At 35.7% G+C, this 23,898-nt stretch overlaps 1 non-coding gene across 1 annotated transcript; it reads left to right on the forward strand.

The window, feature by feature from the left end:
- Positions 1 to 635: 635 nt before the first annotated feature.
- Positions 636 to 742, forward strand: LOC128294843 (small nucleolar RNA R71). The gene has a single exon (XR_008285150.1). It is a non-coding gene; the product is annotated as a small nucleolar RNA R71 (small nucleolar RNA).
- The last annotated feature ends 23,156 nt before the right edge of the window (positions 743 to 23,898 follow it).

Below are 23,898 nucleotides of genomic sequence, written 5' to 3' on the forward strand. Positions count from 1 at the left end.
AAAGTGTCATTCTTTGCCATGTACACTTTCAACAAGTTCTCCAAACTATTTGATGCCTCAGCTTGAGGTGGTCTTGGAGCTTTCAAATTAAACCCTTGAGATTGGTTGGGTCTATGCTACAGGAAGTTGTTGTTCGGTCCATTTCCTTAGTTACTCCTAGAAAAATTAGGATGATTATGCCATGAAGGATTGTAGAAGTTGGACTGGGGTCCTTGTCCACTCCTATTTTGATATTGGTTCCCCATATAATACACTAACTCGGGATTTGATGGACAATTCTCAAAAGATGACCTTCCCCACAATACACACAGGAGACTACTTCAAACGGACATGGTGGCTGAGCTGCAAAATTATTAGCACTCTTAAAGGTAAACTATTTTAACATAGAGGAAATAAACGATACCTGAGCTAATAACAAAGTGAGGGTGTCAACTTGATGAACTCTGGCTACACGTCTTCTTGAAGCTGTTCGATTTGTTGGCCATTGATAGTTATTACTCGCGATCCTCTCAATGATCTCATAAGCCTCATTATAAAACTTGAACAAAATTGCACCATTCGCAGAAGCATCTACCATCAATCTTGTATGTGCATTGAAACCATTATAGAATGTCTCCAACTGGATATAATGAGGAATCCCATGATGAGGGAACTTATGAAGTAACTCCTTGAATTGCTTCCAAGCCTCATACAAAGACTCGTCATCCAATTGTTGGAAAGTTGTGATCTCGTTCCTTAACTTAGCATTTTTTCTAGGCAGGAAATACTTAACCAGAAATCTCTCTGCTAATTCTTGTCATGTAGATATGGAACTTGGTGGCAATGAATTGAGCCATGCTCGTGCTTGATCTCGCAACGAGTACGAAAACAACTTCAACCTTAATGCCTCTTCAGTCACACCAACTATCTTGAGTGAATCACTCACCTCCATAAACAATCGAAGGTGGAGATGTGGATTTTCCCTGGGCATACCATTGAATTGGCCCACCGTTTGGAGCGTTTGAAACATCACTAGTTTCAATTCAAATTGGGTTGCCTCAGTATCTGGCCTTCTAATTCCTGGATATAACTCATTAAAAAGTGGCACAACATATTGCCTGATGCATCGACTTCTATCATAGGCAATGAGGATGGGATTTTGTACACAATTGGCTTCATTACCTTGGTCTTGATTTTGGTTTCCAAGGTTCATCTCGACTTGTCTTTAAGCTGTTCATTCACGTCTTCTTTGTCTGAAAGTTTGCTCAATTTCAGGGTCAACAGGGAGTAAATCGATAATTCGATCTATGCTCATAAACACCTGAGAAGAAAATCACAAAATTAAAATAAGTTAGTAATGTTAGAAATAAACCAAATTGGAAGTAAATAATTTCACAAAAGAAATAACTATGGCAACAGTTAACAATCCCAAGCAACGACGCCAAAAAACTTGTAACGTGTAGGTTTGTGCAAGTGTACACAGTCGTTACCAAGTAATAAATATCGAGTTATCATCCCCACAAGGATCGTATTTGAGCTAAGTCACCTAATTTTTAAAATTATATTAACAATTTGGTAAATAAAAACACAATATAGTTAAGAAGTGATGATTAAAATATACTAAAATAAATGCAATGATCCCTAATGCAAATTATCCTAAGTATGTAAACTATATGAATGAAATATATTTTAGCAAAAGTAAACACAATTTGCAGCAATTATAATATAAATAAACTAGGACAAGTACTTTAATTAAACTCAATTTATTATCAACACGCTTAATAACATTCGGAAAAACATTCCATGACAAATCGATCTTTCATGAGTTTGAAAACCACATTAGGTCCTTTTGGAATCCTTTACTTAGTAAACACGCACTTTACTGATCCTTATTTACTAAGGGTTTCTTAGTATTCATGTGAAGTAACAAGGACGTGTTAGGTTTGAAACAACTTAATCACACAAATATGAAAACTATGCAGATAACAAAGCTTGGTTAGAGTTGTTATGCAGCCTACAATTTAATCGGGTTAGGATCTAAATTGAGCATGCACATTTCAATTATCGTTCATTAGCTGTCGTCTGGTTAGGATCGCTCCACTAATTCAGGTGCATTTCAATCACGTAGGAATGAAATATAAACTTGATTTTAATTGAAAAACATGATTGATTGAGGCACAAACATTATAAACATGAATCAAATAAATATTATTTAATAAAGCAATCATCCTAGCTTGAATAAAATGAAACTAACATTGTTGTAAGCAAGAACAAAGAACACATAGCAAACATTTTTGGATTAAATTAAAGAAAAGAAAGATTAAACCCAAATCAAAGTGGCTGTCACCTAAGACTCTGGCTGACTAGGCTCCTTTGCTTCTTTGCTTTGCTCCTTTCCTGATGGCTCTCCAAGGTGGCCGACCAAGGGCTCTTTAAGAGGCTTAATTGCTAAAATCTCTATGAAGAGATGACGCTAGGCATGGGAAATGGAAAAAGGCTAAGAGAATTTGGGGAGAAGAGAGAATGATGAATGATGAGGGATGAGGGATGAATGATGAGGGATGAGGGAATGAAGGGGTCATATTTATAGGTGAAGAGAGGTGGGTGGTTTGCTAAAAATAGCTAGGTTTAGTCTCTTCAAATCTCTTCCTTAGATGGCCGGCCACAATTAGTGGAATTTGAGCTGATTTTTGCTTGATTTTTAAGCAAATTAGATGCCATAATAACTCAGGACTAAGACTCGGTCAATTGTAAATCTTTGGGAAAATCTCTAATTTCTTCAATAGTGCAAGGACCTTGTGTAATTAAACCAAAAAGTGGCTTAAAAGAACAGCCATGTGTAGCCAAATTTGGGTTGACTTGGTCTTCAATTTGGACGGTTTTGTAATCCAACAAATCTATCAGACCTGTCCAAAATAAATTAATAAGTTAGAGGACCAAAGAATAAAATTTATCCAATTTAAATAATTAATTAAAACCTAAATTATTAATGAAATATATAAAATTAAATTATTAAATATAATTTTATATTTTATTATTTAATTTAATCATGCATGACCCATTTTATGTCTTAAAAATATAATATGTTCAAATCAATATAAAATATCTCATTTTATGCATGAAAACTATATAATAAAGCATAAAATCACTTTTTAATAATTTCTATATCCTAATTTTTATATTTTCATGTTTTTCATTAATTTATTAAACAATTACGTAGTTTTAACAACGATTTAAGTAAAAAGGTGATAAATTTCATAAGAAAAATCCTATATATTTTTCAGTTTACAGCAATCTCGAATGAAGTGATCTTGGGAGCCACATTTAAAGTAAGCCTAATTTTTCATCCTACATTCACTGAGATGTCGTCTACCACAGTGTTGACATTCAGGTCTATTTGACCTAGCGTTACCAACGCTAGCTATTGACGTAGTTTGGGCCTTAGAACCCGAATATTGCTTCCCACGATCTCTGTTGAGATACCCAGCTAAAGGATTTGATTGAGTATACAAATCCCTCGATTTCTTTGATGAAGAATGAAATGACTTATTCATCGGTCTTTTTCTTGAGTCTCTAGCCTCAAACTCAACTTTTCTCTTTTCTTTGCTCAGCTCTTCGTCCTTGGAAGCTCAATCGACCAGCACAAAAAATTCTTTCAACTCTAAAATCCCAACTAGTAGTCTAATATCTTCATTCAACCCATCTTCGAATCTCTTGCACATGATAGCCTCGGTGGAAACACATTCCCGAGCATACAAATTGAGCCTAACAAACTCTCGTTCATATTCAGTCACAGACATACGACCCTGTTTGCGCTCTAAAAACTCCTTACGTTTCTTATCAATGAGCCATTGACTGGTATATTTCTTTCTAAACTCTTCTTGAAAGAATGTAATAGTTTGGTTTAGACCCTATTCGAAACAGTGGTTTCGGGACCACAAATCTGAATCAGAAAAATATTTTAATAATTTTTTGATGTCTACAGCATGTTAAATTATATGTGTGCAAATTTCGTGTGAAAATTTTAGCGTTTGTGTGCTCAATTTAATTACAAGGACTTAATTGCATAAATGCAAAACTAGCATGCTTTATGTAAATGTATCTATTTGCTATGGCTTTTATTATATGATGTCTTTATGTTGTAATTTTACCATAAAAATTATGAGTGGACGATTTAGACATGTAACATATGGTTTAATAATTAATTTATAAAGGTTAATATGGTAAATATGTTAATTAATGATAATATAATAAAACATTAAGTAAAATTCATGCATTTTTATTCATCTTGGTGGCCGAAAGTTAAAAGAAAGAAACCATGGTTGAGCTTTGAGCATTCGACACATTTGGGGCTTGATTTAGGTAAGTTTTAAGCTCGATTTTTGATAATTTTTATGTTTTTGAGATCGTTGCTTCGTGTTTTAGCTAGCCCATGCCTTGATTTTCGGATTCAATGATGATTTTGTGATTTTCCAATTGATGAGAGCTTGTTGTTTTTGTTGTTTGATAATGAAAAATAAATTTTTTGTTGTTAGATTATTAAGTTTAATTAAGTGATTTTTGGTAAAAATGTGTATTAAGGAGTGAAGTGAGAAATTTGTGAATTGAAGGGTCAAAATGTGAATTAAATGAAAGAAATGGGCTACTATGAACCTTAGTAAAATTCGGCTATACTAGAGTTTAATGAAATTATGTGTATTTTGTGTTTTGTGAAATAGGGACTAAATTGTGAAAAATATGAAATGTTAGGGGCTAAAGTGAAAATTTCTCTTTTATGTGTTTTTGGGTGAATTTGAGTACATGTGTGATTAAATAGTTTAATTTATATTAATTTAGATCAAGAAAAGAGGAAATCAGATTTGGATCGGGGGAAATCTAAAGTTGTCGAATAATTGTCTCGGTTCATTCGTCGTTGTCCGAGGTAAGTTCATAAGTAAATAAATGTCATTGAATTCGAATGTTTATGTAATATATGTGCCAAATTAAATTATTACCTATATATATGTGTTGATGTCGAATTAGTATAAGCATGGAAGAAATATATACGAGATAGAATCGATTGGTTTACGACATCTGAAAGCCCCGTATGAACCTTAAGAATAGTTAGGATATATATGTCATGACATAGGATTCCGATATGTGATTTTGTGTAAGACCACGTCTGGGACATTGGCGTTGTATGAGCTTTTTGACTATCCAAGTATCCTTATTAATTCTGAATGGTTCAATGGGCAATATCGAGTTAAGATTGAATGTGAAATTAAGCTAAAAGATTCAGGTACGTGCTAAGTTATATGATTATGAAAGTAAGGTAAGTATATACTTTAGATGAATACATGAATCATGCATGATAAAAGTGAGATTTGTATATGCTTATGAGTATGTTATATTCGGTCAAGTTTATTTTAATATGTTAATGTTCATGTGATGTTATATGAATTTGCAAGCTTGATAAATGTATATGTGGTTAAGGTTTACTTGATTCGACTTAGTTTAATTGAATTATATATGCCATTGAAATGATTTATTTGCTTATGACTTGCTAAACTATTCAAGCTTACTGTGTGTATTCGTTCATTATTTTATAGATTTTTAAAAGTTGGTTACGAACTCGAGGATTGTCAAGGAAATCCATCACACTATCGATCGCTATTTCGGTATTACAAAAGTTTGAAACTCTGAACATATGGCATGTATAGTTTAATATTTGTTCTGGTTGGTTTTGAGATTGTAAATATATGAGCCATGCGAAAATGGCTTGAAATGATGTTTATGTTTATGCATTTTCAATTGTGATATGAGTACATGTCAGTTATTATGTTTCATAGTATAAGTGTATGATATGCTTGATGTATATATGTTTTGGCATGAAACAATTATATATGGTTTATGATTAGTTCATTTGGAAAGCTTGATACATGTGGGTGTTGAATGTGTTTGGGTTACGGATTGTTAATGACTTATTAGTGAGATGCATAATTTGAAACATGAATTGATTTTCATTTTCAAATTGTTTATAATGTAAATTATGTATTCGGTCATGTGATGAAATATAGATGATGGTTATAAGCTATTTATGATTCGACAATGGTGTTTAAATCATGTCATTAAGTGTTTGGTTATATATTAATGTTAAAATTGTGGTCTGTACATGCATGGACTAAGTTAGGCTATAAAAATTTGATTAAGGAATGTGGTTTTTGTGTTGGTTTGAAATGGCATGCTTGCATGGGTAATTTGGTTTAGAAATGATAAATAATGTGTATATGTATAGTCGGCTAAGGCTTTGGACTCATAATGATAAGTATGTAATATGGTATATAGCATAATTATATATTATGTATTGAATGTTATCATGAATGAACGAATATGTGTTCAATTGATTGGGATGTGGTTGACTGATTAGGTATGGAAGGTTAATGCAAATAATGAATATTGTACTTGAATGTTTTGGTCAGTTTATTTGGGTAGTTAAGAAGGTTAAGTTGATGATATATTAGGCATATGCTAGGTAGAATATTTATATACATATCCATGATATGCTTTGTTGTGGTTAAGTAAACAACTGTCATAATGATAGGTTAATTAGCTAGCCGAATAAATAGTGAGAAGAAAGGTTAGATATATGTAATTTGGTTTGGTAATTAAGTACACTAAGGTTGCATATGAGTTTAAATATTAGTTGGTGAAATGATTGATTGATTTTAATATACTCATGTTCTGAGTTTAAAATGGTATGTTAATATTTGTCAGATGAAATAGACATATTGGTACACATTAGCTATATGAAATGAAATGAAATGAAATGATATATGCTTGCATGTTTTGAAGTATGCGCATATAATTTGAAAAACTTTGATTATTTGAATGCCATAAATGAGAAGTATACATATATGATTCGAATGGTGTAGTTATAAAGCATAGGAATTGTCACTGTTCTGGGATGTGCTTTGGTCAGTAATGCCTCGTAACTCTAATTTGATGACGAATACGGGTTAGGGGTGTTGCAAAGAAATCCTAGGTAACTCTTTCTTTCGGTACCACAAATATAAGAGTATTCCACCACTAGTATGCTGAGTCCCTCATTAGTGACATAGCGCTTTTCAAGCACTCATCCGGTGTGCAAGAAAGCTCATTAAATACCATGATAGAGTTCACAAGGTAAAACTCTGCCCTCTCGGGATCATCATCAATGTTGGCTCTAAATTCTTCAGCCCCTTACTTCTGAATCTTAGCAACTGGATGCGAGAATCAGTTGGGGGTTAGGTAGGGCGGAGGATGTTGGGTAGACGGATTTGTTTGGACTAAATCATAAAAATGTGAAAGGTTAGGGGCAAAATAGTCATTTTTTCTGGGGGTGAAATTTAGACTCGAAAGGAATAATGTGAGGTATTAATGATTCATTTTTATTGTTATAGACACCGAGGAACAAATTCCAGAGGTCGATCGAGAAAAACGAAAAGTTTCAAAAAAATCGAAATGCGAAATCGAGACGAATACCAGGTAAGTTTGAATAACTTAAAGTAAACTCATAATATACCTAATTGCATGTTTTATGAATGTATGAATATTTTATTTGATGATGGCATGAAAATCCATGAAATGTGTTATTAATAATGACAATATGATAAATGTCCCGGTTGAGGGTAAAAAGGAAGTCCGATGGGTAAACCATTTATGTGTGACTTGAGATCCTGTATGTGTTGCAGAAAGGATTTAGCCCCGGACAGGTAATTCATTGATCTGAAATATAGAAAGAATCTAGCCCGGACGGGTGTTCCTTGAGTGATCGAGCCTCCCAAAAAATATGTGTGCATTTTGGATTTAGCTAATCCGATTAGGGTATGAATTTAGCCTGGACTAGTAATTCAGATCCGAGCTCATTAAGGATGTTTGTCACTATAAGGGATTTAGCCTGGACTGGTAATCTCGACATCACCTTATAAGTTGATATTACGGGGGATTTAGCCTGGACTGGAAATCTCGCGGTAAGATGTGAGGTTCGCGGGAGTGTGTACATGAGATGATCGCTCTTATGACTTGACGATAAATGGGTAATCTATCGAGATTTCCAGGAAATTCAACGGGATTAACATGAGATATAAAAATGAAAACATTGAATGATGAGCTTATCTTAGACAAGTTACATGGTGCATTGTTATGTGACTATCTTGTTGATTGAGTGCATGTGATAGGGAAACCATTCCGTGGTTGAATGCTAATTAATCGGTAAGTTTACTTTCTAGTTATTCGAGCTTATTGGGCATGTAAATGCTTACCCCTCTCTTTTCCCTATTTTACAGAGCTGGAGGACTCGTAAAGATTGGAAAACGGTTGGAGATTCAACACATTATCATCTTGTCCAGCTCTGGTATATAGATACTTTTATTTTGATCAATGGCATGTATAGGGCTTTTGTTTATTTTTTTATATGTGTCATTTGATTTGCTAATATGAAGGCTTGTAAAGGTATACATGTTCACTTGTATATGGCCATGGGAATTGGCTTATTTTGATGTAGGTTATGACCTACAAATTTGTGCATGTCTACGGTCAATTGTGCTAGTGAGGATGAAATATGGCCTACCACATTTCCATACATGTAATGTGACCAAATCACATGGGATGACTAGGTCATAATTGGAAATAAGTAATAATAATGAGCCAATCTTAAAAGTATTTTAAGGTACATAAATCTGTAATACAAAGGGAATAACCTAGCATGTGTAAAACCGATGAGATGAGGTTTACATTCAATGAGGTTTATAAAGGTCATTGAAGATGTATAATTAGGCCTTGTTATGTATTATGGGAACCTATAAGAGTATAGGGTTGATAGAGGATGAGCAAAGGCTTGGAAAATAGCCTAACAAGGTCTACACGGGTAGACACACAGGCGTGTGTCTAAGCTGTATGTGACCCACAGATCACCGCATGGGCATGTGGTATGGCCGTGTGTCCCCTGTACCTAGAAATTTTAAGTTAGAATGCATGGTAGTAAAAACATGAGTAGAGACATGGCCGTGTGTCTCAACCGTGTGGAAGGCTCCGCCTAGCACATGGGCATGTGTCTTGGCCATGTGCCCCTAAATGCATGCTAACGTCATAAACAAAATACTCGAGTTTTTGGACACGGGTGACCACATGGGCGTGTTTAGGCCTTGTGAAGGACACGAGCCAGGGACACGGGCGTGTGCTTGGCCGTGTGAAAACCCTTGTAGGTTCAAAATGGAAAATATTTTTTAGAAATTTAACATGAGTATAGGACACGGGCGTGTCCCAAAGCACACAGGCGTGTGCATTGCCTCCACACGAGCGTGTGAGGCTTAACCTAGAAAATTTTCTAAGAACTTTCTCAAGTTCTCGGTCTAGTCCCGGACCCTTTTTAATGTATGATTTGGGCCTCGTAGGCCCATAATAGGGACACTAAGATGTTGTTTGAATGGTTTCAAATTGGAACAAAATTTTATAACCCCTATTACCCAAAAATGTTCAAGTACATGTCTGGTAACACCTCGTACCTGGTTTCGATCTTAGGTATGAGTAAGGGGTGTTACATTTAGTGGTATCAGAGCTACGATTTAGTCGGTTCTAGGACTACCGTAGAGAGTATTGAGTTATGCTATACATGCCACTATACGAACGTTGATAGTGTCACATCTCCTAACTGTTTAATTGTCTTTGAATATAGTAAATGTCTTCCAATCAAGCAGAAGATGAGTCCGAGGGAGCTGAGAGCCATGCTCCAGCTTCTGTACAGCGATTCGTTTCTAGTAGTAGTAGAAAGCCTATGTCTGAAGGCCGAGAAAGGCCAGAGCCGCCTTCTTTGACATGATAGATGTGTGGTATGGAGATTATTTGAGAAATCGACCCAACATACCACGACCTCCCCCGCCCCCTAACTGACCTATGAGGAATTTCCATGAGGTATGGCGCCTGTAAGAATTGGTAAAGCCCCTATAGACAAGCTTAAAAAATATGGGGCTAAGAAATTTAGAGCTAAGATTGATGATGATGCTAAATGAGCCGAGTTCTGGCTCAAGAATACTACACGAGTATTGGACGAATTATCATGTACACCTGAGGAGTGTTTAAAGTGTGCTGTATCTCTTTTAAAGGATATTACATACCATTGGTGGAATACCGTATCTTCAGTGGTACCAAAGGAAAACTTCATTTGGGAATTTTTCTAGGCAGAGTTTAAGAAAAAATACATCAGTCAAAGGTTCTTGGATTCGAAGTGAAAGAAGCTTCTAGAACTCAAACAAGGAAATAAGATGATATCAGAATAAGAAAGGGAGTTCATGGGACTATTTCAGTATGCAATTGAATGGGTCCAAACAGAGTCAGAAATGTGTAAACGCTTCGAGGAAGGTCTGAATGAGGAAATCAAGTTATTGATTGGGATCCTTGAGAGACGAGATTTCGCTGCATTAGCTGATAAGGCCAAGAAGGCCAAGGAGCTCAATAATGAAAGGAAACAAGTAAAGAGAGAAGCTCAAGTTTCGAGCAAGAGATCCAATGGTAAGAAGCTATCATTTCCCACAAAGAAATCAAGGAGTCAACATGAACGCTCCACTTCATCGGTAGGATATTCAGGTAGAGCGAGAAGCTCTAAACGACGTAACCAGATGTCTTCCTCCCCGATGGTGACTAGTATGAGGAGTGTAGATGATCAAAATCTGAAGTGCAAAAGCTACAACAAATTTCACTTTAGAGAGTGCCGAATGAAGAGCGGTGCATGCCACAGATGTAGTTCTCTTGACCACTTCCTCAGAGACTGCCCTGAGCGAACCGATAGAGAGGTGGAAGTAGCCCCGAAGTTGAGTGCTCCTATTCCACGATGTAGACCTCCGAGGTATCCTGAATGTGCTAGTGGAAGTCGAGTTACGGCCATAGACACTGCAAAATCAGAGGCTCGAGCCCCCACAAGAACGTATACAATACGCGCTTGAGAGGAAGCCTCTGCTTCTGACGTCATCACGGGTACTTTTTCTCTTTTTAATACTTGTGTTGTTGCCTTAATTGATCCGGGGTTGACACACTCATACATTTACATGAGATTGGTATCTAGTATGAATATATCCATTGAACTTACGTAATTTATTATTAGAGTGTCAAACCCACTAGGCAACTTAGTTCTAGTTAATACAGTTTGTAAGAATTGTCCTTTGACGATTCAGGGTCTTTGCTTTCCGGCTAACCTTATGTTATTGCCATTTGATGAGTTTGATGTAATACTTGGTATGGATTGGTTAGCCCTGCATGATGTAGTTGTAAACTATGGTAGCAAGTATATTGTATTGAAGTGCCCAGATAGTGAGATTCTACGGGTTGATTCAAGAGAACTGGGTACACCGCCAATTTGTAATTACCTCAATGATGGCTCAGAGATATATGAGAAAAGGGTATGAAGCCTACCTTGCTTTTGTTCTGAGTGCTAAGGAAACTGAGTTGAAGATTGAGTCCGTGCCAATAGTATGTGAATATCCAGACGTGTTCTCGAGGGAATTGCCTGGATTGCCTCCTTAAAGAGAGATACAGTTTGGTATTGAACTAGTGCTAGGAACAGCTCTTATTTCTATTGCTCCATATAGGATGGCACCAACCGAGCTGAAAGAGTTAAAAGCACAATTGCAAGAGCTGATGGATAAAGGTTTTGCAAGGCTGAGTTTTTTGCCTTGCGGTGCTCCTGTATTATTTGTAAAGAAGAAAGGTGGTTCAATGAGGCTATGTATAGATTATCGGCAACTGAAAAAGGTAACTATCAAGAATAAGTATCCTTTGCCAAGGATCGATGATTTGTTCGACTAGTTGAGAAGAGCAATTGTATTCTCTAAGATAGACCTGAGATCCGGCTACTATCAGTTGCGAGTCAAGGAATCGGACGTGCCTAAGACAACTTTCAGAACGAGGTATGGCCAGTATGAATTTCATGTCATGCCGTTTGGGTTAACGAATGCATCGGCCGTATTCATGGACCTAATGAATAGGATATTTCAGACATACTTGGACAAGTTCGTCGTTGTGTTCATTGACGACATCTTGATTTATTCCAAGGATGAGATAGAGCATACGAAGCATCTGAGAACTGTGTTGCAGACCTTACAAGAAAAGCAATTGTATGCTAAGTTTAGCAAGAGTGAGTTTTGGCTCCATGAGGAGGGTTTTTGGGTCATATTGTTTCGGGTGAAGGAATCCGAGTTGATCCACGTAAGATCACTGCTATCGTTGAATGGAAACCACCTAAAAATGTAACCGAGGCTAGAAGCTTTTTGGGCTTAGTCAGTTACTACTGAAGATTTGTGAAAGAATTCTCCATGATAGTAAATCCAATGATGAGGTTGCTATAGAAAGATGTTAAGTTTGAATGGACAAAAAAGTGTCAGTAGAGTTTCGAGAAGTAGAAGACATTGCTGACTGAAGCCCCTGTTCTAGTATTGCCCGAGTCGCGAAAAGAACTTTTGGTCTACAGTAATGCATCCTTAAATAGACTGGGTTGTGTACTTATGCAAGATGGCAAGGTGATAGCCTATGCTTCAAGATAGTTGAAGCCATACGAGAAGAATTATTCGATGCACGACTTAGAGCTTGCCGCCATTGTTTTTGCCTTGAAAATCTAGAGGCATTACTTATATGGTGAGACTTGTCGTATATTCAAAGACCACAAGAGTTTGAAGTATTTGCTGACTCAAAAAGAATTGAATCTGAGACAGCAGATATGGTTAGAATTAATTAAAGACTATGAGCTGATCATCGATTACCATCCTAGAATGGTGAATGTGGTCGCCGACGCATTAAGCAAAAAATCCTTTTTGCACTGATGGCCATGGGCACTTGATTGGTGTTGTTTAATGATGATTCAGTCTTGGAAAAGCTAAGGGCTAGGCTGACATTTCTTCAGGAAATTTATGATGCTCAGACTAATGATAATGACCTGCAAGCTAAAAGAACTCAATGTGAGTCGAGCATTGAATCAGACTTTCAGATTGGTCCTGATGGATGTTTAATGTTCAGAGATAGAGTTTTTGTACTAAGGAACGATGAAATTATTCAGAGAATTTTGCAAGAAGCACATGATAGCTGTTTGTCTACTCATCTGAGAAGTACCAAGATGTATAATGATTTGAAGAAAATGTACTGGTGGGATGGCATGAAGAGAGATATCTCCGAATTTGTATTGAAATGCTTAATATGTCAGCAAGCCAAAGCTGAACATCAAGTACCCTCAGGTTTGTTACAACCTGTAATAGTCCCCGAATAGAAGTGGGATAGAGTTACTATGGACTTTTTCACAAGATTACCATTAACCCCAAAAAAGAAAGATGCTATATGGGTTGTGGTGGATAAGTTGACAAAGTCAGCTCATTTTATTCCGGTAAGGACAGATTATTCACTTGATAAGTTCGCCGACTTGTATATATCTGAGATTGTGATATTACACGGGGTACGTTATTGATTATTTCAAATAGAGACCTGAGACTCACTTCAAGATTCTGGAAAAAGTTACAAGAAGCCTTGGGTAAAAAGTTAAGCTTTAGTACCACTTTTCACCTGCAGACCAATGGCCAGTCTGGGTGGATGATTCTGATTCTTGAGGATATGTTGCGATGTTGCATCCTCGAATTTCAGGGTAGCTGGGAAAAATACCTGCCATTGGTAGAATTTGCCTACAACAACAGTTTTCAAACGAGTTTGAAGATGGCGCCTTATAAGGCCTTGTATGGAAGGAAGTGCTGAACTCTATTGTATTGGACAGAACTCAAAGAGAGTCAGACTCACGGATTTGATCTAATTAAGGAAAATAAAAAAAATTTTAAAGTGATACGTGACTGTTTAAAAGCGGCATCAGATAGGCAAAAGTCATATGTTGATCTCAAAAGATAAGAGATTGAGTTCCAAGTTGGAGATAGGGTATTCCTGAAAGCATCCCCATGGATAAAGGTGTTGAGATTTGGCCAAAAGGGAAAACTGAGTCCGCGATTTTTTGGACCGTATGAGATCACTAAAAGAGTTGGACCATTAGCCTATCGTTTGGCAGTGCCACCCGAAATGGAAAAGATTAACGACGTGTTTCATGTATCTATGTTAAGACGATATTGATCAAACCCCTCTCATGTGATTTCATTGACAGAGATTGAAATTAGACTGGACATGACTTATGGTGAAGAATCGGTCAAGATTTTGGCTCGTGAGGTTAAATAGTTGAGAAATAAAGATGTGGCTTTGGTAAAAGTCTTATGGCATTGACATGGTGTGGAAGAGGCTACATGGGAGCCAAAAGAAACCATGATAAGCCAATATCTGAACCTATTTACTGGTAAGACTTTCGAGGACGAAAGTCCCTAAGGGGGAGAAATGTAACATCCTGAAATAGGGCCTAGTCAGAACAGTGATTTCGGGACCACAAATTGGATGTTGAAATATTTATTTTATGATTATTATGAGGTCTAGAATATGAGAATATGCATGTGTTAAAATTTGATGAAAAATTTTATGAGTAAGGTATCCAATTGGAAAATAAGGACTAAATCGAATAGATTGTAAAACTTGAATTCTAGAAGCAATTTGTATGAAATTGTTTTGGATGATTAATTAGAAGGTCTTAAAGAGAAATTTTCCCAATTTCTAAGTTTTTAGACAAAAATAAGCATGTATGGATGAAATTTTAAAGAAAGGGCTTAAGGGCATTTTGGTCATTTGGCTAATTAATGAAATAAAATGGGAAAATGAAGGCCAAAATCAGCCATTCTTTCCCTCATCCAGTAGAAATTCTCAAGCCCTCCATAGCTAAGGTTTTCAACAATTTCAAGCTCAAAAGTAAGTGCTCCCAAGTCCCGTTTTTAATGTTCTTTGTCTTTTTGAAATCCTAGTAGCTTACTCTCTCCATTTCTACCCATATTTTAAGTTAGGGTTCATGTTTGTAAAGTGACCCATGTGTGACATGTTTATTCTTTGATGTTTTGTAACACCCCTATCCCGTGTCCGTCGCCGGAATAGGTAAAGGGGCATTACCTGACTTGAAACTCATATCAGAACAGTAATTTTTTTTTTTTTTGAAATAAGGAGCATTCCTTTGGGTAAATACTAAAGACAGCTACGAATACAATTTAAACTACTATAAGTACACATTTAAAAGATGCCATTTTCGCATGGCTTATATACATTAACCAAAATATTTTTCGGCCACTGGTCTATTCTTTACATACCATAAAATAATTCAAAACGTAACAATAACAAGCAGTGGATAATGATAGTGTGACTAATTGCTGACGATCCCCGAGTCTGTAGCTTCCAAATGAGATTTATAAAACAGAGGAAACAATGTAAACGGAGTAAGCATTACAATGCTTAGTAAGTTTTAAGCAAAGGTCAACAGATAACAATCAAATTATAACATAGTTGTTCGTATTTTATTTCACTCTTCCTTCTAGCATACTATCCCTCTACCGAATATGCACATCCCATCATATACAATAGATGATAAACTTTCACATGAAAGTGAGCTCATGTGACATAGATATATTGTATAATTTCACATAACCTCTCACACCGATCCGATGTCACATAGTCATAGGAATAGTCTCATAGATTGCTCACGTATGCATCACATAACTATCTTATGATTTAGTTCAAATCAAGCTCACATATAAACTCGAGTACATACTGCTTATCCTTTCGCATTGAATAAATTTATAAGTAATTCTTATTGCGAAGTCTTATAGCTTTAAACTCTACTCGGATTATCTATGGACCTTTAGCTCGATGAAATCTCCACACAAAGTCACGGGTCTTAACCTGCACATAGTCACCACATATGGTCATCTGGTCTTTAATCCTGTGTTTACATCATAGAGTTTCATGCATATTTATTCACATGTTACAACATTCACATCGACTATCATATTTGTAATTCATTTACCTTATCAAATATCTAATAAAACACACCCTCCACCATTTGTCATTTGGCCACAATATATATATATACACATCTCATACATATCTCACATTAGCCATTTGGCTTTACCACATATCCATCTCATACACGTTTAGCAGATTAGCCATTCTGGCTTTACCTCATATCTATCTCATACACATTTCGCATTAGCCATTCAGCCTTACCACATATATACATGTTCACATTCATCACATTGGCCATTCGGCCTTATCTCATATATGCATGTTCATATTCATCACATTGGCCATTCGGCCTTATCACACATACGCATGTTCACATTCATCACATTGGCCATTCGGCCTTATCACTCATACGCATGTTCACATTCATCACATTGGCCATTCGGCCTTATCACACATACGCATGTTCACATTCATCACATTGGCCATTCGGCCTTATCACACATACGCATGTTCACATTCATCACATTGGCCATTCGGCCTTATCACACATACGCATGTTCACATTCATCACATTGGCCATTCGGCCTTATCACACATACGCATGTTCACATTCATCATATTGGCCATTCGGCCTTATCACACATACGCATGTTCATATTCATCACATTGGCCATTCGGCCTTATCACGCATATATATACAGGTTCACATTCATCACATTTGCCATTCTGCCTTATCTCATATATACACATTCACATTCATCACATAAAATCCTAAATCAAAATATAAATTTTCATGTATTCACATTACAATTATCCAAATATACTTCACATACCACATATACTTTCATGTATACACTTTGTCTTGGCTGAATCTACATCTATCATTTTCCGATGAGTAATTCAATTTCAAGCCATACTATCATTTCATATTCGAATACTTATAAACTTACAATTTCACAAATTTTAATATCAAAGATCCATCTAACACTCATATATCATTTTATAACATCACAATTTAGAATTCACGTATGAGTTTAATCAATAGCTTATGAGCAACTAAAACAAGTTTTATCCATGTTTACAACATGACCACAATTTCTCTACAAGCTGTTTTCCTGAGCAATAGTCGTTAAATTATTTGTAACTAGGGCTACGAAATTCCAAATTACATGCTGTTAATTTTCCCTGAAAATATACTCGTATATCCTCTATCCACAAAATTTTCAGAATTTTTGGTTTGGCCAAACAATACCAGATTTTTCTTAAAGTTTCCCCTATTTTACTGCTTGACTACTCTGACTACTCTTCACTAAGAATTTAATTTCTCATTGTACAGAATTCAAAATATGTTTTTGTTTATTTTGTTTGAAACTAGACTCATTAAGGAGTCTAAGCATAAAATTGTATCTTATAATAATTTTTGTACGATTTATAATGATTTTCTAAATACTGAACAGAGGATTTCGGAGCCATTCTGACTCTGTCTCACACAACTTTGAAAATCTCATTATCGGCAACCCCTTTACTTACACGATTTCTTTTATACGAAACTAGACGCGTCAAGATTTAATTACATAATTTATCCAGATTTTAACTCAACTCTCACAATTTATGGTAATTTTTCCAAAACACGCTACTGCTGCTGTCCCTAGCAGATTTATACAATTTACTCAGAAAGTTCTCATTCACATATTTAAAACATAATATCATATATGCCGTCATTTAGAAAAGTCATTGACCTTAACGATATATATAATTCATATTCATCCCGCTTTAAAACTTAAGACTTACAAAGGAATCAAACTCAAATACTTAAGAACTTACCTTAAATGTCGCTTGGACAACTACTTAATCGACTATTCCATTTGTTTCGCTTTTCCTTTTTCCGAGTTAAGTTCCTTTCGATCTTGAGCTAGGTAAAATAAATTGGTTTGTTTAATTACTTAACTAATTTATTTGGATTCAAACATTAATAATTTTTCTTAATAAGAAATATACGACAACTCATTAACAACCATTCATTCACATCTTTATTCTTGATTACAATCGCCATTATAACATATACAAATGCATATTAACCACTTTGACCGATTGTCCATTAACCACTAATTCGTATACATTAATTTTACAACTCAACTCACCCTTCTCCACATTATTTACCTTAATTCACATTCGAAATCATAGAACACATACTAACGATTTAACGTTACAATTCAAATTTTCACACACCAATAAACACATTCAAAGAAAACTTCATTTCAATTTACTTTACTAAATTATTTCTTGGCACCTTTATCACATTTTCACAATTGGCAAAACCATGTTACCAATCTAATACATCAAAATTTACTTATCCAAGACTACATTCAGCATATATATATATTCACATAAACACAATAGCCGATCGTTATTTATCATCTAATTCGACTTTCAATAACCTCAAATTATAAACAATATTCAATTCCTAATTAAGATATCAATTGACAACTTCACAAACAAAGATTAACAAGCTTAGTGCTCATCTAATAACCATTTATAATTTAAACTTCAAAAGTTCAAAATCTAACATTTTACTCACATGGTCGAATACATGCTTTGCCTCAACTAAGGAAATTTATACACTCACAACTCCATCAATTCATTAACATTACATTCATTCGCCATTATACAAGCAAATTTAACATCTAAACAACACCTTCCAAAAGCTATCAAATTATCACAATTTAAGAAATTGCCAATGCACATATGTTCAATAATTCATGAATTTAAACCATGGGTTAGCTATACAATACACTTATCAATTTAATTTCATAAACAATTACATAAAAATCACATTAACATACCTTGGATTTATGAAATAACCATGGCGAATGCCTTGGCTTCTTCTTCTCTTTTTCTTTCACTAGTTACGGCAATGGGGAAAAGAAAGATGAACATACCTTGTTTCTATCACTCTTTCCTTCTTTTAATTATTCTTTCTTTCATAATATAAAGCCATTAACTATTATCATGCTAAAATAAAATGCATATAATATCTATCAACCATCATTATGGTAGGCCACTAAATTAAAAGTGGTCCATTTGACATGCAAGTCCCTCATGTCAATAACTCATGCATTATTTGGCCACTTTAAATTTCACCTATCACATTTTCAAGTCTTATCACATGGGTCCTTTCTTATAAATTAACACTTAATTGATAAAATCAAGGCACGAAATATTCACACATACAAATTCCACATACAATAAGCACAGAATATAACATCTAATTATTTTTGTGACTCAGTTTTGGGGTTCCAAAACCACTTTCGACTAGGGTCAAATTAGGGGTGTCACATGTGTTATAGAGGAATATGAAAGTTTGATGTGTGTTAAACATCTTTTCCTAGGTGATTTTCATGAAAAACTCCTAAAAGGACCTTTTTGCAAAAGGTGTAAAATATGTAGTAGAAATGTGAAATAATGGGAAAATGTTGGCTTCTTTAAGAGGGAAAAACATTTGGCTAGGCTTGGGTAAGGTAGAAATTGCATGCATTTCATTATACGAGCCTAGGGACTAAATCGTAAAAATGTGAAAGGTTAGGGGCAAAATAGTCATTTGTCTAGGGGTGAAATTTAGACTCGAAAGAAATAATGTGAGGTATTAATGATTTATTTTTATTGTTATAGACCCCGAGGAATAAATTCTGGAGGTCGATCGAGGAAAACGAAAGGTTTCGAAATAACCGAAACGCGAAACCGAGACGAATACCAAGTAAGTTCGAATAACTTAAAGTAAACTCATAATATACCTAATTGCATGTTTTATGAATGTATGAATATTGTATTTAATGATGACATGAAAATCATGAAATGTGTTATTAATAATGACGTTATGATAAATGTCCCGGTTGAGCATAAAAAGAAAGTCCGATGGGTAAACCATTTAAATGTTACTTGAGATCCTGTATGTGTTGCACAAAGGATTTAGCCCGGACGGGTAATTCGTTGATCTCAAATATAGAAAGAAACTAGACCGGACGAGTGTTCCTTGAGTGATCGAGCCTCCCAAAAAATATGTGTGCATTGTGGATTTAGCCCAGACGGGTAATCCGATTAGGGTTTGAATTTAGCCTGGACTGGTAATTCAGATCCGAGCTGTGACAGCCCAAAAATTGACCCTAATCGGGAAGTGGTTTCGGGACCGCTAAACCGAGTCACCGAAATGTTTGAGCGTAATATTTATTGTCTATAATATGTATTTATGAATGTGTGAAAATTTCAAGCTTCGATTTAGCCAATTTCATGTGAATTCAGTTATTAGGACTTGTGTGACACTTTTGAAATGTGATAGGCTAATCTATAAGGACCTAATAGTGCATGTAATCAAAAGGAGGACTTGCATGTCAAATTTCCTCCCTAATAGCTAGTGGCCGCCATGACAAGGATTATGGGCAAAACATGTCATAGACATGTTATGTTGGTGCATCATGGGAGGAAAAAAATAAATTAATGGTTATGGGTAATAAAGAAATGGAAAAGAACAAAAAAAAAAAAGAAAGAATGTGTGTGTTACCCCCCATTGCCGTGAGTTGAAGAAAAGAGAAGAAAAAAATTGTTGTTCATCTTTTTTTTCATTTCTTGGAGCCTAAAATTCTAAGGAAGAAGGAAGGGGTTCTTGCTTCATGCTTGGTTTGGAAGAGGATTAGGAGGAGGTTTGGCCATACTTGTGTCTAGATTAAGGTATGTTTGAGGTTGTGCCATGAGATTCATGCATGTTTTTAGTTGCTAGCTTGATGTTCTTATTAGCCCATGGTTCAAATCCTTGCTATGTCATGGGGATGATATTCGCCAAGGTGGATTTTGTGTTAATGCCATTGCATGCTAAATATGAAGCTTGATAATGATACATGTGATGGTGGATTGAGGACTCTTGGATTTTCTTTTAGCATTTTTGAGTGAGACATTAAGTTCTTTGTTTAACCATGACCAAAATTGAAACGGTATGGTGTTGTCGTGTATTCGGCCTTGGTATATCCATAAGCATGATTTATGCATATTGCATGGTAGGTAAGATTTGTGTTTTGGATTTATGTTCATGTTTAGTTATAATCAACTTTGAGATTCGGCTCTAGCATATATATATATATATATATATGTTTGCACATGATGTATGGGTATGACATATATACTATCTCAAGGTATATATTTACATATGATGATGTTTCGGTTATGAAGTAAATGATTGATGCGTATTGAGTTACAATATGGAATGCATTAGTGAGTAAAATGTATGCCGTTTATGTGTGGTATTAAGTGTATAATTGGCCTCAACATGGACATGCATATTGGGCCACATGAGGGGGATTGGTGTGCATGCATTCGGTTAGAGGCAAGCATATTGATGCCTATTCTTGGCTTAGAAAATTCGCTAAGGAGAGTACTAACTAATGTGTTGAGTTTGATTCATGATTTCGTACATATGTGACTTTAATGTCTAATGAAAATATGTGGGCTAAGTACCTTGAATTCCTCTTCGATGCTCAAATGATTAAATCAATTTATTTGTTAAATTAAGCTCAAGAGCAAAGGGAGTTAAATCCGATAAAGGGAAGGAAAAGTGTTCGAATAGCCATCGGAATCATTCGACAACATCCGAGGTAAGTTCTTGAGTAATAGAGCTTAAATTATGATTTGATTAGATCATGTCTCAAGTAAATCAAATCATGCTCTTTGTGTGTGGATATTGAACCGAAATGTGCAAGAGTGATAAGTGTATTGTATTTAAGTTTTGCTAATGAAAATGAAATATGAATGTGTCATGATTTAGTGTTAAATGTGTATGTTTATTCAATGATGTCCTGCTAAGTCCCAAGGCTTTTGTGCTAAGTGACTAAATTCGGTCAATTCAAGGCATTTGTGCGAGTTACCAAAACAGGTTAAGTCCCAAGGCATTTGTGCGAAGTTACCAAAACCGGTTAAGTCCCAAGGCATTTGTGCGAAGTTACTAAATCCGGGCTAATTCTCAAGGCAATTGTGCGAATTACTATAACCGGCTATGTCCCAAGACAATCGAGCTAGTCGCTACATCCGGTTAAATTCAAGGTACGTGATTTGGGAATGAGCAATCTTGCTGTAAAATTTCAGTTAATACACTTGCAAAAATTCCAGCAATGAGGTATGTTCGTATGTGCATTGGAATAATTGAGTTCCTTCAATAATATTCGCCAGTTGAGTAATGAGCTTCCAGATTTGGCTAAGATGATCCCTTATGTATGAACATAGGGGTTGGAATGTAAAGTAGAAATGATTTGAATATATGAATACGCGGAATTATCCGATTAATTATGTGAATGCTATACTTCATTGTGTTTAAATTCTTGCTCAAAACTTACTAAGCATAAATTGCTTACTCCGCTTTCTTTGTTACGTATTTTATAGATTTTGCTCGTTAGCTATCGGATTCGGGATCATCGAGTCAAGTCATCCACACTATCAAAGCCCTTTTGGTACTCTTTTAGTTGAACTCTAGATATGGCATGTATAGGACTACCCTTTGTTGTTTTTCAAGTACTTTTTGTGATGTATGTGTACGGCCATGCTAAACCTGCTCGTAGAAGTGGAGTATGGCATTAGTCCATTTGTGTTTATGTATGTTTATATGGTTTCATGATGTGACTATGGACTGGAATGGAAGTGTTGGGCAATGATCAGCCCTTGGAATGACTAAATACGATCATAGGTGGACCTACATATGACAAAACTCTAGTTGGTCCATGGAAACCACGAAATAGGTAAAGTTTACCTGAAAACAGATGCTGACAGCAGCAGTGGTGTGGATGTGAAAAATCACTAAAAATATCAGGAATGGAATTAAATAGTGAATAAATTATGTAAATGAACCTTGATGAATCTACTTTCATATGGAAGAAACAAAACGGTCATATGAGTTGTATGTTAAGAGGTATTTAGGTTTTCGTGAAACAGGGCCAGAACGGTTTCTGGATTCCCTGTTCCGAATTTGAAATTCATTGTAAATTAACCAGAGATAATTAGGAGTCATGCCATATATGTATAGATTCCTCCTTGAGTCTAGTTTCTATAGAAACAAACGGCATCAGTATTGAAGCCCTATACAGGGAGATATCTAAGTCGTAATTTACGAAGGTCAGTGTAGTCGATCCCTGTAATAGGGGAGACTTTAACTAATAAACTGTACTAATTGGCCCGACCAAAAATTCTAGAAAAAAACTATGTAGATGGGAATATGAGTCTAATTTCAGGGAAAAATTACGAAACTGATTTTCAAGCTTTGAAACTCAAGATATGATTTTTAAGGCGACAGTGATGCAGTAACCAGCTTGTCTGGAAAATTTTTTTTTTTTATGGACCGAGAAAATAATTGTTAAGTCTGTGTGCACCTTGTGTTCGACTCGTGAACGGACTCGAGTGCACGGGTGTTACAATTTTTTGGTATCGAGCTACGGTTTAGTCGATTCTAGGACTACCGTAATGCGTTTGGGTCTAGCTATACATGCCATTTTATGTGATTATTTGATAGTGTGGTGATTTCGACATTTGCAAATGTGTTTATTTATAGTAATGGATCCCGATCCCGACCGAAGCGGTAGTGATGATCTTGAGAGTGTAGCGCTTGCTCTCAAGACAAGGGACAAATACCATGACTCTCAACCTAATGCTAGTAATTCAATGATGAGGCTAGGCAAGCTTTTTATAGCGTGATGAATGATTGGTTCAACCAATACATTCGAACTAATACTACTGTTCCACAACCTCCATTCCCAACAAACACAACCCCAGACCTACAATGCCTCCGTGAATCGACCAAATATGGTCAAATAAGCCCCGATTGATAGAATCCAAAACATGGGGCTACTGAATTTAAAGTTACGGATAGCGACGATGCCGAGCAAGCTGAATTTTGGTTGGACAACACTATCCGCACTCGATGAGCTATCTTGTACACCGATGAATGCCTAAAGTGTACTATCTCCTTGCTACGTGATTCGCCTACTATTGGTGGAGTACTCGACTTCACAGCCCCGAGAGCAAGTAACT

This window comes from Gossypium arboreum, chromosome 6 (genome assembly GCF_025698485.1).
Source record: "Gossypium arboreum isolate Shixiya-1 chromosome 6, ASM2569848v2, whole genome shotgun sequence".
NCBI classification, from domain to species: Eukaryota; Viridiplantae; Streptophyta; class Magnoliopsida; order Malvales; family Malvaceae; genus Gossypium; species Gossypium arboreum.